Consider the following 14501-nt stretch of genomic DNA (forward strand, 5'->3'; position numbering starts at 1 on the left):
AGAGGACCAAGTTTTAAAATAGCTTTTTGTCATTAGTTAATGTTGTATTGATAATGCACATAACTCAATTGTGTTGTACTATTTTTCCTCACACCTTTTTTGTGTTTGTTTGTTGTTTTTGCATTTACTATAAAATCAATAAAAATTCATGGCGTAAGGCTGACATACAATGATTTGTTGTACTCACTTCTGTACTGTGCACTATAAATATGTGGCCATGTTTCTCCTGCTAGGTAGGTCCGATTTTAGATATGGTGGGGCCCAGAGCAGAGGTTGTAGTACCCCGCCCTACTTGAGGACTGCTTTGGTACATCCCACAAGTCTCTGGATTGATCTGTGGGACGCTATGGAAGGTAAAATTAGTTCTTACCTGATAATTTTCTTTCCGTTAGTCCCAACAGATCAATCCAGAGGCCCGCCCTTTGTTGTTCTGGGTTGAGTGTTTTCTTCTAGTTGCTTCAGTTTAATCAGATTCCTTCATTTGATTTTTGGCTTTAAAAAAAAGGCAAAATAAAACAAATCTAAACATAAAGGAAACCTGTTACCCTCCCGCAGGAGCGGTTGAGGAGCTTACATGGGTTTTATGCAGGCAGGAGAGGACTTCTTCTTCCTTCTTCCACTGCTTTGGTATCGATAATACTGAAGTTAAGGTGACTGCACATGACCACATATAGTAAACCTCTGAAGTTCTATCGCCGCCTGCTGGTAGAGGGACATAACCCTCTACCAGCAATGTGTGGGAAAGCACAGGGTACAAATGTAATAAATAAATTAAGGAAGAGGCTCCTGACCCCCTGATCCCCCTCATCCTGATCGTCCCACCTGCATTGCTACTACACGGTATGGGCATTTCTTCCCCTTCTCCCCACCATAGTCTGTCTCCCTCCCTTCCCCTCACCTTGCGGTCTTCTTTAAAATTATTATTTCCCTTCTCAGAGGGGTCCCGGCACAGCAACCATTCTCACAAGCTGCCTCCGGCTGCCCTGAAGCTTTCCCTGTCTGCCACAATCTGCCCAGGCGGGAAACAGGAAATTGTGTCAGAGGGGGACAGATTGGGGCAGAGAGGGAAAGTTACATTTTGGGGTAGCCACAGGCAGCTTCTGAGAATGACTGCCATGCCGGGGCCCCTCTGAGAAGGGAAATAAATTTTTAAAGAAGATTGAGAAGAAAGGAGGAGATGGACTGTGGTGGGAAGAAGAGGAAGAGATGCCTGGACCGCAGGGCCCCTTGGAGCTGTGGAACCCAAGGCAGCTGCCTTCCTTGCCCCCCCCCCCACCACCACCACCACCACCACCATCACCATCTAAGGACGGGCACTAGGCCAAGATCAAAGCCTAACACACTGAAATACATTTTCACTCTATCCCAGAGACCAGCTGACCCCGAACATTGTAAGAAAAGGACCTTACAGAATATTTGAAACCACAGAAGTCTGATGAAAAATTCAATAACTTCCCTCCCCCATAATGATTCCTTCCCCCCTCCCCCCCACAAGTGACAAGAGGAAGAAAAGAGAAGAGCAGGACATAGAGCTCCAAAAATCTCATAGAATTTGGTATCCGGTGAGGTTTTCTACTTGACAACTAAAAGAAAGAATTAAAATGTCACATTTAAGCTGTAGATCAATTATTACAGATAGAGGGGTTGATACTCAAAATGATTTAACTGGGCAGTAGTTACATTGAGTAGACCAGGCAAAATCCAAATATTCAGCAATACATTTCAGGATAGTGCCACTGAAAATCTGTTTGGTACCAAAGCAGTCCTGGGACAGTCAGGTTGGAATGGAGAGTTACCGAGGCACCTCCAATATCCAGTCAACTTAGAACAGCAAACACACTGTCCTGTCCTAAGCTAAATGAGGATATCACAGAGGTGCCAAGGGTGGCACATACCAAAACTGGAGATTTGCCACCGCTATGCTGGAGAATGCTGGAGGTTTTTCTCGTGGGACCCCAGCCATGTCTAATACCAGTTCTGGCAGATGTTTCCAAAAACTGACATATTCTAATCAACACAGAGAAAATAAAGTTCATTTTTCTACTTTTGTGGCCTGATCATTTTATTTTGCTAATCATGTTGGTCCCAGTTTCTGGTTTCTGCTTTCCTCTGTCTTCTGATAACTTTCATCCCAGAGCCTCTTTGTCCATTTGGCATTTGTTCTCTCTTCATGTCTACAGTCCATGTTTCCTCTGTATCACTATCCACCCTGTACAGTATTTCCCCTGTGTCCCTGTTCCTATCATCCTACCATATTGAGTATCTCCCTTCTCAGTGTCCATATTCTTGCCCTGTCTAGCATCACCCTTCTCTATCTCTCTCCTCCCTCACATGTCTATCATCATCCCTCTGTGTCCCTTCCTCCCCCCACCCCCATGTCCAGAATTGTTCCTCTATGTCTCTATTCCACCCTCCATGTGTCTGGCAGAACCGCTCTGTGTCCTCATTCCTCTCCAAATCCAGCATTTCTCCCTTTCTTCTCTCCCTCCCTCCTCCCCCCTCCCCAAGGTCCATCTTACCCTCTCTTCCCTCCTTCTGCTCTTCTCCCTGAGAATCCAGCAAATGTCCCTCTTTCTCCTGCCCTCCTCACCTGTGGCCAGTATCTTTCCATCTTCCTCCACCCCACCCCCTTCCAGACAGATTCTGGCATCCTGTCCTTCTCCAATCCCACTCCCAACCCCACCCCATGGGTCCTGTATTTCTCCCTCTTCTCCTACAGATCCCAGTATCATTTAGCTTACTCTTCTCCTCGTGGTAAGGGTAGACTGCTAGTATCTCCCCCACAGTGTGCTGTTAAATGACCACTGCCTTCTAGACCAAGATAGAACCCAGAGCTGTGAGGCCATACCACAGAGAATCCAAATCATGTCATGCTTCATGAGTACTAAACTATGAGTAATAGGTCCCAACCTATTGATTATTGTGAGTTACATGTGCCTAATAAAGCTGTGTGAAACCTGTTTGTCATATGCCACTACAGAACCCATGGCCTCCTAGCAAGAAAGAGTAATCCAATCATGTAATAATCATTTCATAGTCAAATATTACATATTCCATATCTATCAAAAATGTTATAAAAGGTTTTCTATCTGGGAATATTTTTTTCAAAATAATTTTTGAAATCTTTCCTTTTCTGTTTCTTCTGAGTCCCTTTTCCAGTATTCTTTCCATTTTAGCTTAGCAACATAGTACCATAGTAAATGATGGCAGATAAAGACCAGCACGACCCGTCCATACCTGTTACTTTGTGCATGCTCTCCCCTTCCCCACACACACAGTGGCTTCTTTTTTTTATATGTAAAAATTATTTAAATTTTACTGTGAGTGGAAAGGCTCAATACTTTTATTCCAACTTCATGCTATAGAGGGAATCTCTGTGTTTTATCTCATGCCTTTGAGAATTATGTCACTGTTTGACCCTACCACCTCCTGTGGAAGAGAATTCCTGGCATTCCCCACCCTCTCCATGAAAAAGTCTTTTTCTGATGTTACTTTTACAGACAGGGTGGGGGGTGCCTGGAATTTTCTTCCACAGGAAGCTGTGGGGTTGAAACCATTGGCAGAACTCTAACATTATACAATTCTGTGGAAGTTTTTGAACCCCCAGGATGGTTTTTATCTTAGCACAATTTATAATTAAAACATGATCAGATCATTATTTAAAAGAGAGAAAGAATCCTCAAGGAACAGATTGCTTAATTCCAGGGTTTAGATTAGGATTTAATCATGTTCTGAGTATAAATTGTGCTAAAATACAGACTACGGGGTCCTGGGGTAAAAAGTGGCCTTAGCGTCCCTTACATGGGTCTTTCCAATGCGCTAAAGCCATTTTTACAATAGTAGTAAAATAGCTGATTTTCTATTTTTTTGTATTAATGGCCATGTGCTGTCATCATTAGCACATGGTCATTAAAAAAATATTACTGTGTGAGCACTTGCCTCCATCCGTTTTGTAGGAGGTAAGGGCTTACGCGGTAATCCTGTGCTTATCAGTTAGGGTGCACTAGTATAGATGCACTAACTGATTAGCACAGACATGTCCCCTCTATCAAAAAAAAATTAAAAATAATTTTTAGCGCACAGGTTTTGCATGCAAATTCAGGAATTACCACAGGACACCTGAGCGTGTCCCATAATAAGCCCTTTTAAGCTGCAGTAAGCATGCACTAGTGATTACTGCAGCTTAGTAAAAGGACCCCAAAATTACAAAGTTACATAAGAACATAAGAGTATTCATACTGGGTCCATGTAGCCCAGTATCCTGTTTTCCAAACAGTGGCCAAGCCATGTCACAAGTACCTGGCAGAAACCAAGATCGTGGCAACCAGGGCTTTATTTGAGGGGGTACTGAGTGCCGGCACCTTTTCCATTGTCTGCTAAAATTGACCCATAGACCCCAAGTTTTAATGAAAGAGCTCAGGTTCTACACACCAAGTCAGGTTACTGACGTCAGACAGGGGCGGGCCCAGCAGGAGAAAGACGCGCCATCGAAGCTGGGCGAAGGCAGGCATCAGCTTTCTTTTTGCCCGTGCAGCGCCTTCGGACAGAGGAGAGAGGTGCTGCACGGGCCCGGTAAGAGGGAGGGGGGCCGATGGAGGAGGGGAATGGCGGCGACGACCCCAAAAGGGGGCGGGGCACAGGACGGAGGATGTCGGGAGGCGGAGCTGAGGTGAGAGAGTAGTGAGGAAGGGAGGGGGCAGGGGCTGCTTGAATTTTGCTTTTTCGGGGTGGGGGGAGCGGCGGAAAGTGGGGAGCAGCGGGGGGGGCAAGGCCGTCCGTACAGGACGCTCCTGATGAGCGCCCTTGCCCCCTCCCGACCCTTTTTTTTATTTTTGTTTTGATTTGGGAGCCATGTGCTTGTGATTTGACTGTGTTTTGACTGTTTGTGGCATGCGCAGAGCAGCTAACATAACGCTTGGCTGCTCTGCGCATGATTTGGGGGCCGATTAACGATGTGTATTGTGATTCTTTGATACATTGTACGTTTCAATACTGATCTCAGCATGTGTGACTTTTTTTTTTTTGGTGCATTTTTCGTTATTTTAAAATCGTTAGGGACTTTAACGATTTAGATTTTTTTACGTTTGGTTGCTGCATCTGCCTCTTAATCCAGCATTGAAGCAATAAACACCACTAAATAAATTAGTTTGTAGGTTGCCAAATGGAAGAGTGCCTACAACTCTTCTCTACATCTATCTTTCTACTGTCTAATACCATTTCACTTTTCCCCATTGCACCTGTCTTTCACCTTTGCTTCACACCTTTTCAACCTGCCAGCTCCTAATCATTATCTGTATCTCTCCTAACTGTTCTCTGACTTCCTCACTTTGACTTAGCCTAGACCTCTCATGCTTTTCCAACCCTGTCTCATCTTTCATTTACTCTATTCTCAACTACGTCTAAGCCTTCTGCCTCCTTGTTTCTAAATATAGAAACACAGAAAATGACAGCAGATAAAGACCAAATGGCCTAACTAGTCTGCCCATCCATAACATCTACTGTCCTTTCCTCTCCTTAGAGATCCTATGTGCTTGTCCATTGATTTCTTCAATTCATATGCAGTCTTCATCTCTACCACCTCCTCTGGGAGGCTGTTTCATGCATCCACCACCCTTTTCATAAAGAAGTATTTCCTTAGATTAGTCCTGAGTCCACTTTTCATCTTCATCCTATGCCCCCTCACTGCAGAACTTTTTTCATTTGAAAGAGTCTTGCCTCCTGTGTACATGAAGCACCCTTCCCAATGAAGCACATTACCCCATCTTCTTCCGTCAATTCTTCCCTATCTCTCTCTCTCTCTCTCTCTCTCTCTCTCTTTCTCTCTCTCTCTCTCTCTCTGTTTCCCCTTCTCAGCCCCTTTTTTTCCCTATCCATATCTCAATATATCCTCCAGCTTCACTCATCCTCATCAGTACAGTCGTCCTCTCTGGTGCCCCCAAGCCTCAATTATCCTCTCTCAGTGCACACCCTAACCACTGTTGTCCTCTTCCCATGACCCCCCCTAACCTCAATCATTCTCCATCATTGCCCTGTGCCTCAGTTATTCCATACCATGCCCCCACATCCTCAGTAATTCTCGATCAGTGCTTTCCCTTCACCACAGCTTCAGATATTTATTCATGGTGCTGTCTGTCATCTGACCAAGATGCTAGTGAACATGTTTAGGTACCTCTTCCCTTCCCATCCCTGAGGCCATGGGTTCTGTAGTGGTATGTAACAATGGAGAACTCCTGCAGGAAGTGTCCATCAAACTTATATAGGAACATGTATCTCACAACAAGCTCAGTAATGGCTATGTGGTGCTTGCTATTCAAGGACTTAGCCCACTACAAAGCTCAAAACACTTTGGTTCCTCTGAGGTACATCCTCACAGCTACGGAAGGCTGTCTCAGGGGCCAATGGACAAAGGTCACCTTTAAATATGGCAGATGTGAGTGAGCTTACCAATTTGCTAACAGGGACTGATGCACAAATGGGATGGCATGTAAATGAGATGCGCGGAAATTTAGTAGTGACCTTTGTGCATCGACCCTTGGAAGTGCCTAGCACATGTGCAAAACAGTCTCTCAGAAAGTGTCCATGTAATGGAATGGGATTTGTGTTACAAGATGTATGAAGAGAGACTTGCTGACCTGAACATGTATACCCTGGAGGAAAGGAGAAACAGGGGTGATATGATACAGACGTTCAAATATTTGAAAGATATTAATCCGCAAATGAACTTTTTCCGGAGATGGGAAGGTGGTAGAACTAGAGGACATGAAATGAGATTGAAGGGGGGCAGACTCAAAAAAAATGTCAGGAAGTATTTTTTCACGGAGAGAGTGGTGGATGCTTGGAATGCCCTCCCGCGGGAGCTGGTGAAGATGAAAACGGTAACTGAATTCAAACATGCGTGTGATAAACATAAAGGAATCCTGTTCAGAAGGAATGGATCCTCAGAAGCTTAGCTGAGATTGGGTGGTGGAGCCGGTGGTGGGAGGCGGGGCTAGTGCTGGGCAGACTTCTACGGTCTGTGCCTTGAAAATGACAGATACAAATCAAGGTAAGGTATACACAAAAAGTAGCACATATGAGTTTATCTTGTTCGGCAGACTGGATGGACCATGCAGGTCTTTTTCTGCTGTCATCTACTATGTTACTATCTATGTTCTGCATGTGTTAGACGCTTTCCCTAGCGAGCCACCTGAATACCACCGCTTATAGCCTTGCATGTTATCCAGGGCAATAGTTTGAAAATGCAGCCTTCCCTTCCTTAGGCTCTCCAATTCAAGGACAAGAAGGGTACTAAAATATTGTGAATGCCCTAGTGGTGCGAGGTGGTATTACAACTTTTAAATGAATCTGTGTCATGGTTTTTGGGTTTCCCTTTGAGTCACCACCACTTAAGGAATTCACAAGAAAAAGACAATAATATAAGATGTTTAAACATTCTATTGCACAAAGATGTTTCAACAAATAAATCAGTTAAAACATGTTAAAAATCCAGTCTATGCTATGAGATTAAAAATGCAGCTGCATATTAAAAACATGTACATAAGAACAAAAACATTGCCATACTGGGACAGACCGAAAGTCCATCAAGCCCAGTATCCTGTTTCCAACAATGGCTAATCCAGGTCACAAGTACCTGGCAAGATCCCAAAATGCATTTTATGCTGCTTATCCTAGAAATACCTCACTCAAACAGGTAGAACAAGTGCGTGAACGTTTTGTAGATAGTGCTTTACTTAGTAGGGAAATCTCATAAATCGCTAGGGGTAAATTGTACATGCCCCTGTTTCGCGATGGTTGTAATCATCGACTTGCCCTACCTCCCTCCTCTATAGTGGCGATATTCTAGTCTTTCTCTTGTTGATACACTTATATTTGTATATGACTTTTTGGCAAAACCCCGCTAAGCTAATTGCTTTTACCACATTCTCTGGCAACAAATTCCAGAGAATAATTACACGTTGAGTGAAGAAATATTTTCTCTGATTTGTTTTAAATTTACTACTCTGTAGCTTGATTACATGCGTACCCATTCATCGCCCTTCTAATTTCATACCTTTTTGAGATGCGGTAACCAGAACTGAACACAGTATTCAAGATGTAGTCACACCTTGGAGTAATACAAAGGCATTATAACATCCTCATTTTTGTTTTCCATTCCTTTCCTAATAATACCTATCATTCTATTTGCTTTCTTCGCCGCCGCCGCCACCACACACTGAGCAGAAGTTTTAAACGTATTGTCAATGATGACGCCTAGATCCTTTTCCTGGTTGGTGAATCCTAATGTGGAACCTTGCATGACGTAGCTATATTTCGGGTTCCTGTTTCCCACATGCGTCACCGTGCACTTGCTCATATTAAAAGTCATCTGCCATTTGGATGCCCAGTCTTCCAAGGTCCTCTTGCAATTTTTCACAATCCTCTTGTGATTTAACAGCTCTGAATACCTTTGAGTCGTCAGCAAATTTAACTAACCTCACTAGTTATTCCCACATCTAGATTATTTATAAATTTGTTAAAAAGCAGCAGTCCCAGCACTGACCCTGATGAACCCCACTATCAACCCTTCTCCATTGAGAATACTGACCATTTAACCCTACTCTCTGTTTTCTGTTTTAACCAGTTTTTAATCCACAATAAAACACTACCTCCTATCCCATGATTTTCCAATTTCCTCTGGAGTCTTTCATGAAGTACTTTGTCAATTGCCTTTGAAAATCCAGATACACAATATTGATTGGCTCACCTTTATCCACATGTTTGTTCACCCCTTCAAAGAAATGTAGTAGATTGGTGAGGCACAGATTTGAATAAATTGCATAACAAGTGATGTAATGTTAACCCAAACAATTCTTTTTCCAACAGTACTAATTTATCTTCTCAACTGAAGTGTGTGTACCAGAATTACCCATTGAACTCTAGCAATTTCAGTAAAGACAAACAAAGTATTCTTTGTTAAGTTAACCCTTCAACTTTTTATGTTTTACTCTTTTATTACCCAGTTTTCCTTAAAGGACTGATTCTTCGTGGTATTATTTTTTATCTTTCAGGTTTCACCAGACCAAGATGGACCAGGACTACAGACTCTTTCCCAGGTTAAGTGTTTTATTCCTCCCCTGCACTAGCCAAGTCCCCAAATGATGTTTGTTCTCCTTTTTGAAGTGTGTTGATGTTGCCACTTATCTGAAGCACTCTCTTTGCTGTGCTTTGGCCTTGCTTGCATGGGGGTGCTTGCTGCTCTCTCCAGCGTGTGCTGTTCTCTGAAGGATTATCAACTGGTTTTACTTAAAACTCAAAGGGAGGAAAAGCCCTAACTCCCTCACTTAGGAGCCCTTTTGCCATCTGCCATATCATGACTACTGCTGAGCTACCGCAGGACCACGGTGGTAGTCCCCACCCACAGTGTGTGCCATTTGCAGCATGACAAAAATGCTGCCCGGTTACTGCCGAGTTAGCACATGAGCCCTTACCATCACCTAAATAGATGGCAGTAAGGGCTCCCCCCCCCCCCCCCCAGAAAGGGCCCCCCCTTGTTGTTATCCATTTGCATAGAGTTTTCGGAAGCTGCTACAGCAAACAGTAAGAACAATGCAGAACCTCTTTGTGCATTACTTGCTGAATAACGTGAACGCTAAACTGGCTAGAACCAGTCTAAATCGGACGTTGCTAGCATGGTAAGGTTTGTGCATTGGCCCCTCAGTCTAGTTAGCAGTGGTTGTTCCACTGCATTCTCTATAGCATGGTGGTTTGTTTATAGCAGTGTTCAGGCACAAGCAGATAATATTAACAGATATCTCTTTGGTCCTGGTTAGCCTTTTCAGTCTCTTCACTGGGGGATTCGCAGCCCAGCAAAGGTGGAAATGTCTGTATCTACAAAAGGGGTCTGTTGTAGGCAGAGACTGAGTATGCACCAAGTGGATCAATCCAGAAGCACATAGTACATGCTTTATAGCACTAGTATGCATTTACATGATCAAAATGGACATAAGCTTGCACCTGCTATAGGTAATGCCTTACACTGAAGCATCTAGTCTTTTTTGGGAGCTGGTACATGATTAGAGGTTGGTGCTGGAGATCTGTCTCTGAGTTACTGATCAGTCACTTTGCTTGTTATACTTCTTTATCTTCTGTTTTCTCTTAATCTCCTTTTACCTTCCCCATCTCTTCCCTCTCTGGCTGCCTCATTTTTGCCTATGTGTCTCTTTGTCTATCTTTTGAACTTACACCCCATAGCAATGTGTTAGACTTGCAGGTCCCATCATACACTAGGCACAGGCAAAATATAAGCATTTGTATGTGACATTTTCTGAGCCTGCTGTATGCGTCACAACCTGGCCAGGTGTTTTCACCACAGACGAGGAAGAAGAGGAAAATGAGAAAATTGCCCAGCAGGTGGCACTCTAGCTTTCTCAAGGAAATTAGTGGGCAATATCTGCAAGGAAGAACCTGATGCACAAGTCTTTCTAGATGGTAAGTGTATTTATGTACAGTGTCAAGCAATAGATACACATGAGCACTGGTGGGTGGCCACAGCCTTTTACAATTGGTGACTGCCCCTATAACCTTTCAACATGTGTACTACAGAGGGGGGGGGGGGGGGGGGGGATGGGGGTTTGACAGATGTAATTTCATTTCCATACTGTTCTAATGTGGCATTTTATGCAGGGTGGTACACGGGGTGCCTCATAGAAGGAGATGTTGGAGGTATATTTACAGGGGGGGCGTTTGGTTTTACAGCTGTGATGCCATTCCTCTACTGTTCTCTAATGCACTATGCCCTTCCTTTCAGATACAGCTTCAGAAGAGGGGGGATTTCTCCAACCCCAACCTCAGTCCCCCCCCCCACCACGCCTGTCCCTCTAGAATCCCCCCTCGCAGACATTCCTTAAGAGGGTGAGGGTCATCACTGCACCACTGGTCGCAGTAGCCCCTCATGAGTATTACATTGTGCAAAGCATGGGTCAGCACTGAAGGGAGGGGGGGTGGCATTGGTCTGGACTGGGATTCGGTGATACAACTTGTCATATACCACTTGTCATCATATGTGGGCTGTTGTGGGAGGAGCAGATCACAAGTCCCTAATGTGTGTTCTGCTTCTTTTCAAGCACACAGGAAGCGGATGAGGCCACTGAGCCCCCACCCTCTCGCCCTCCAACCCCTGGGGCCACTTCTCCTTCTCCCCCTCCTTCTCAGCCTCATGTTCACCTTTCCCTTGTCCCTCCGTCACCCATCTGGCCCCCCCCCCAGCACCACCAACCGTAAGCCTGTCCCTCCAGCAGCTAGCTCCCTTCCTACCGTGTGTTTCTCCCACCCATCCAAGCACCCTAGTCTCACCTTGTTCCCCTCTTGCCCAACAGCCTGCAACCCCCTATCTCCCTGAAGTCAATATCCCCATGGCTCCAAACTCCAACACAAGCACCATAGTGCCTAAGGTGGAGGGGAAGGAGCAAGTATTGCTTGTGCCGGAGGTTGTTCCCCAGGATGCTGTAGCAATGGCTGCCACATCTACCCATGATGTGCACCTCAGAGCAAAGGCCATGGACACAGGTGCAGCTCAGGGTCAGATTGGCAACACACTGTGTACCATCCTGAAGGAGCTTCAAGGGGTGTCAGAGCAGCTGCAAACAGTAGGCGATATGCTCGACGAGATTCTTATGAGGTTCAAGCGTATTGCTTCTCGCATTGCCCCCGCTGTGACACCTCCCAAAGCAGGGCCTCCCTAGCCCTCCTCCCTCTGTATATAGTTTTTGTTTCATATATCATTATATAAAAAAGTTTATTTTGTTTATCTTTATAGTAAACAAACCAAAAAGGAGGACCACTATAAAAGTGAACACACCAAAAATATATAAATAGTAGATAAATCACATTACAAATGTACTCCAGATTGTAAAACATAATATAAACACTCAGTTTATGACATTTCTTAGAAATCCTTTTGCTTAGTACCATTACATATATTTTTTTATCAATAGAAATCAAACAAAATAAAACATGGAAAAGAAAATAAGATGATACCTTTTTTATTGGACATAACTTAATACATTTCTTGATTAGCTTTCGAGGGTTACCCTTCTTCATCAGATCGGAAATAAGCAAATGTGCTAGCTGACAGTGTATATAAGTGAAAACATTCAAGCATTACTATGACAGTCTGACAGGGTGGGAGGATGGGGGTGGGTAGGAGGTATGCATGAGGACATCAAAGCATATCATTGATATTCTAACAGGATGGGTGTGGATAGGTGAGGGGAGGGTGATCAACAGAGACATACAGCTTTATAGTAACATATAGTAACATAGTAGATGACGGCAGAAAAAGACCTGCACGGTCCATCCAGTCTGCCCAACAAGATAACTCATATTTGCTGCTTTTTGTGTATACCCTACTTTGATTTGTACCTGTGCTCTTCAGGGCACAGACCATATAAGTCTGCTGCCCCGCACTATCCCCGCCTCCCAACCACCAGCCCCACCTCCCAACCACCGGCTCTGGCACAGGCACAGACCGTATAAGTCTGCCCAGCACTATCCTCACCTCCCCACCACCAGCCCTGCCTCCCAACCACTGGTTCTGGCACAGACCGTACAAGTCTGTCCAGCACTATCCCCGCCTCCCAACCACCAGTCCCGCTTCCCACCACCGGCTCTGGCACAGACCGTATAAGTCTGCCCAGCCCTATCCCCGCCTCCCAACCACCAGCCCCGCCTCCCGATTCCTAGCCCGGTTTATAATGGGCTAGGAACCCCAGATCCTTGTTAAGTCCTTTCTGTTGGGTGTTAAAATATTCAATCATTCTGACTTCAGGTATTAAGTTATGTCCAATAAAAAAGGTATCATCTTATTTTCTTTTCCATGTTTAATTTTGTTTGATTTCTATTGATAACCTTAAGAGTGGACTAACACGGCTACCACACTCCTCTACTTATATATTTTTTTGAAATTTTCTTTATATTTCCAAAAAGGAGGAAAAAAGACCTCAGTTGGTCGTGACTGTCTTACCTAATGAAAACAGCAGGTAAACGTGCAATCAGGTAGACAATTATAATAAACAGCTCACAGTTCTCTATCATTGGTCTTAAAAAAACTCCAAGAACATTTTTTATTCAAAATGTAAACATGAAATCTTCTTAGGTCTTCTAAGCAAAAATGAACATACACTTTCTTAAATCTGCTAAGCAGAAATACACATATATGTGCTGTGTGTTTAAAAAATCACTTAACTTCTATGGAAGTTAACCCCGCCCAGCGCATCCCAGGATGCACCGGGCAGGGTGCCGCCATTTTGAGGGGGGGCGCCCCAAGAGGAGGAAGCGAGTGCTAGTCCCTCCCTCCTTCAACTACTACAACAAGGTAGGCCATAGGTGGAGGGATTGGGGCAGCATCAGGAGAGAGGAATGGCATTTTTGTTCAATGTAGAAGGGGTGGGGTGGGATGGGGTGGGGGGAAGCTAGCAGTCCCACTGGACCATCTGGGTTTTGTGTTTTGGGGATGGGGTAGGAGGTCTGGAAGTCCACAGGCCTTGTGTTGGGGGGGCAGGCTTAGTTTTGACAGGTTCGGGAGAAAATGCCAGACCTGTAAAACCTCTTCTGCCTTTTGACAGGTCAAACAAGTGCGGGAGGATTGCGCTCAGGCATCATCCTCCCGCACTTCAACCCTATGATCAGAACTAATAGCGCTCAAGCATCATCCTTCCGCACTTCAACCCTATGATCAGAACTAATAGCGTGCCTAAATTTGCATGCTATTGGTTCTGATCATAGGGGTGTTATAGCCCCACACTGTTCCAGCTCTATTTTTAGAGCACTGTTTGGAACATCACATTGGCCTGTAAGTAAGTGTAAAGGGTCACATTGGCCTGTAAGTAAGTGTGAAGGGGAAACATCCTCTAGAGATGGAGGGAGGGGAAGAGGAGGGTGGATAGATGGTGTGAATGATCCAGATGGACTAGGAAAGGGTTTAGGATTTAGACAATGTGGAAATGGGACTGGAGGAGTAGCCTAGTGGTTAATGCAGCAGACTTTGATCCTGGGGAACTGGGTTCAATTCCTACTGCAGCTCCTTGTGACTGTGGGCAAGTCACTTAACTCTCCATTGCTGGTACAAAATAAGTACCTGTATATATGTAAACCGCTTTGAATGTAGTTGCAAAATACCACAGAAAGGCGGTATATCAAGTCCCATTTCCCTTTAAAGATGGAGAACAGGAAACTGAATAGGGGGTAAGATAAAGAAGAAATAGGGTGAGTGAGAGGCGTTGAGGCTGGTGACAGAGTCAGAGAAAGTAGATGATGTGGTGAGAAATGGGAGTACATAAGTACATAAGTAATGCCATACTGGGAAAAGACCAAGGGTCCATCGAGCCCAGCATCCTGTCCATGACAGCGGCCAATCCAGGCCAAGGGCACCTGGCAAGCTTCCCAAACGTACAAACATTCTATACATGTTATTCCTGAAATTTTGGATTTTTCCAAGTCCGTTTAGTAGCGGTTTATGGACTTGT

Source organism: Microcaecilia unicolor, chromosome 2, assembly GCF_901765095.1.
Source record: "Microcaecilia unicolor chromosome 2, aMicUni1.1, whole genome shotgun sequence".
In the NCBI taxonomy this organism is placed as follows: domain Eukaryota; kingdom Metazoa; phylum Chordata; class Amphibia; order Gymnophiona; family Siphonopidae; genus Microcaecilia; species Microcaecilia unicolor.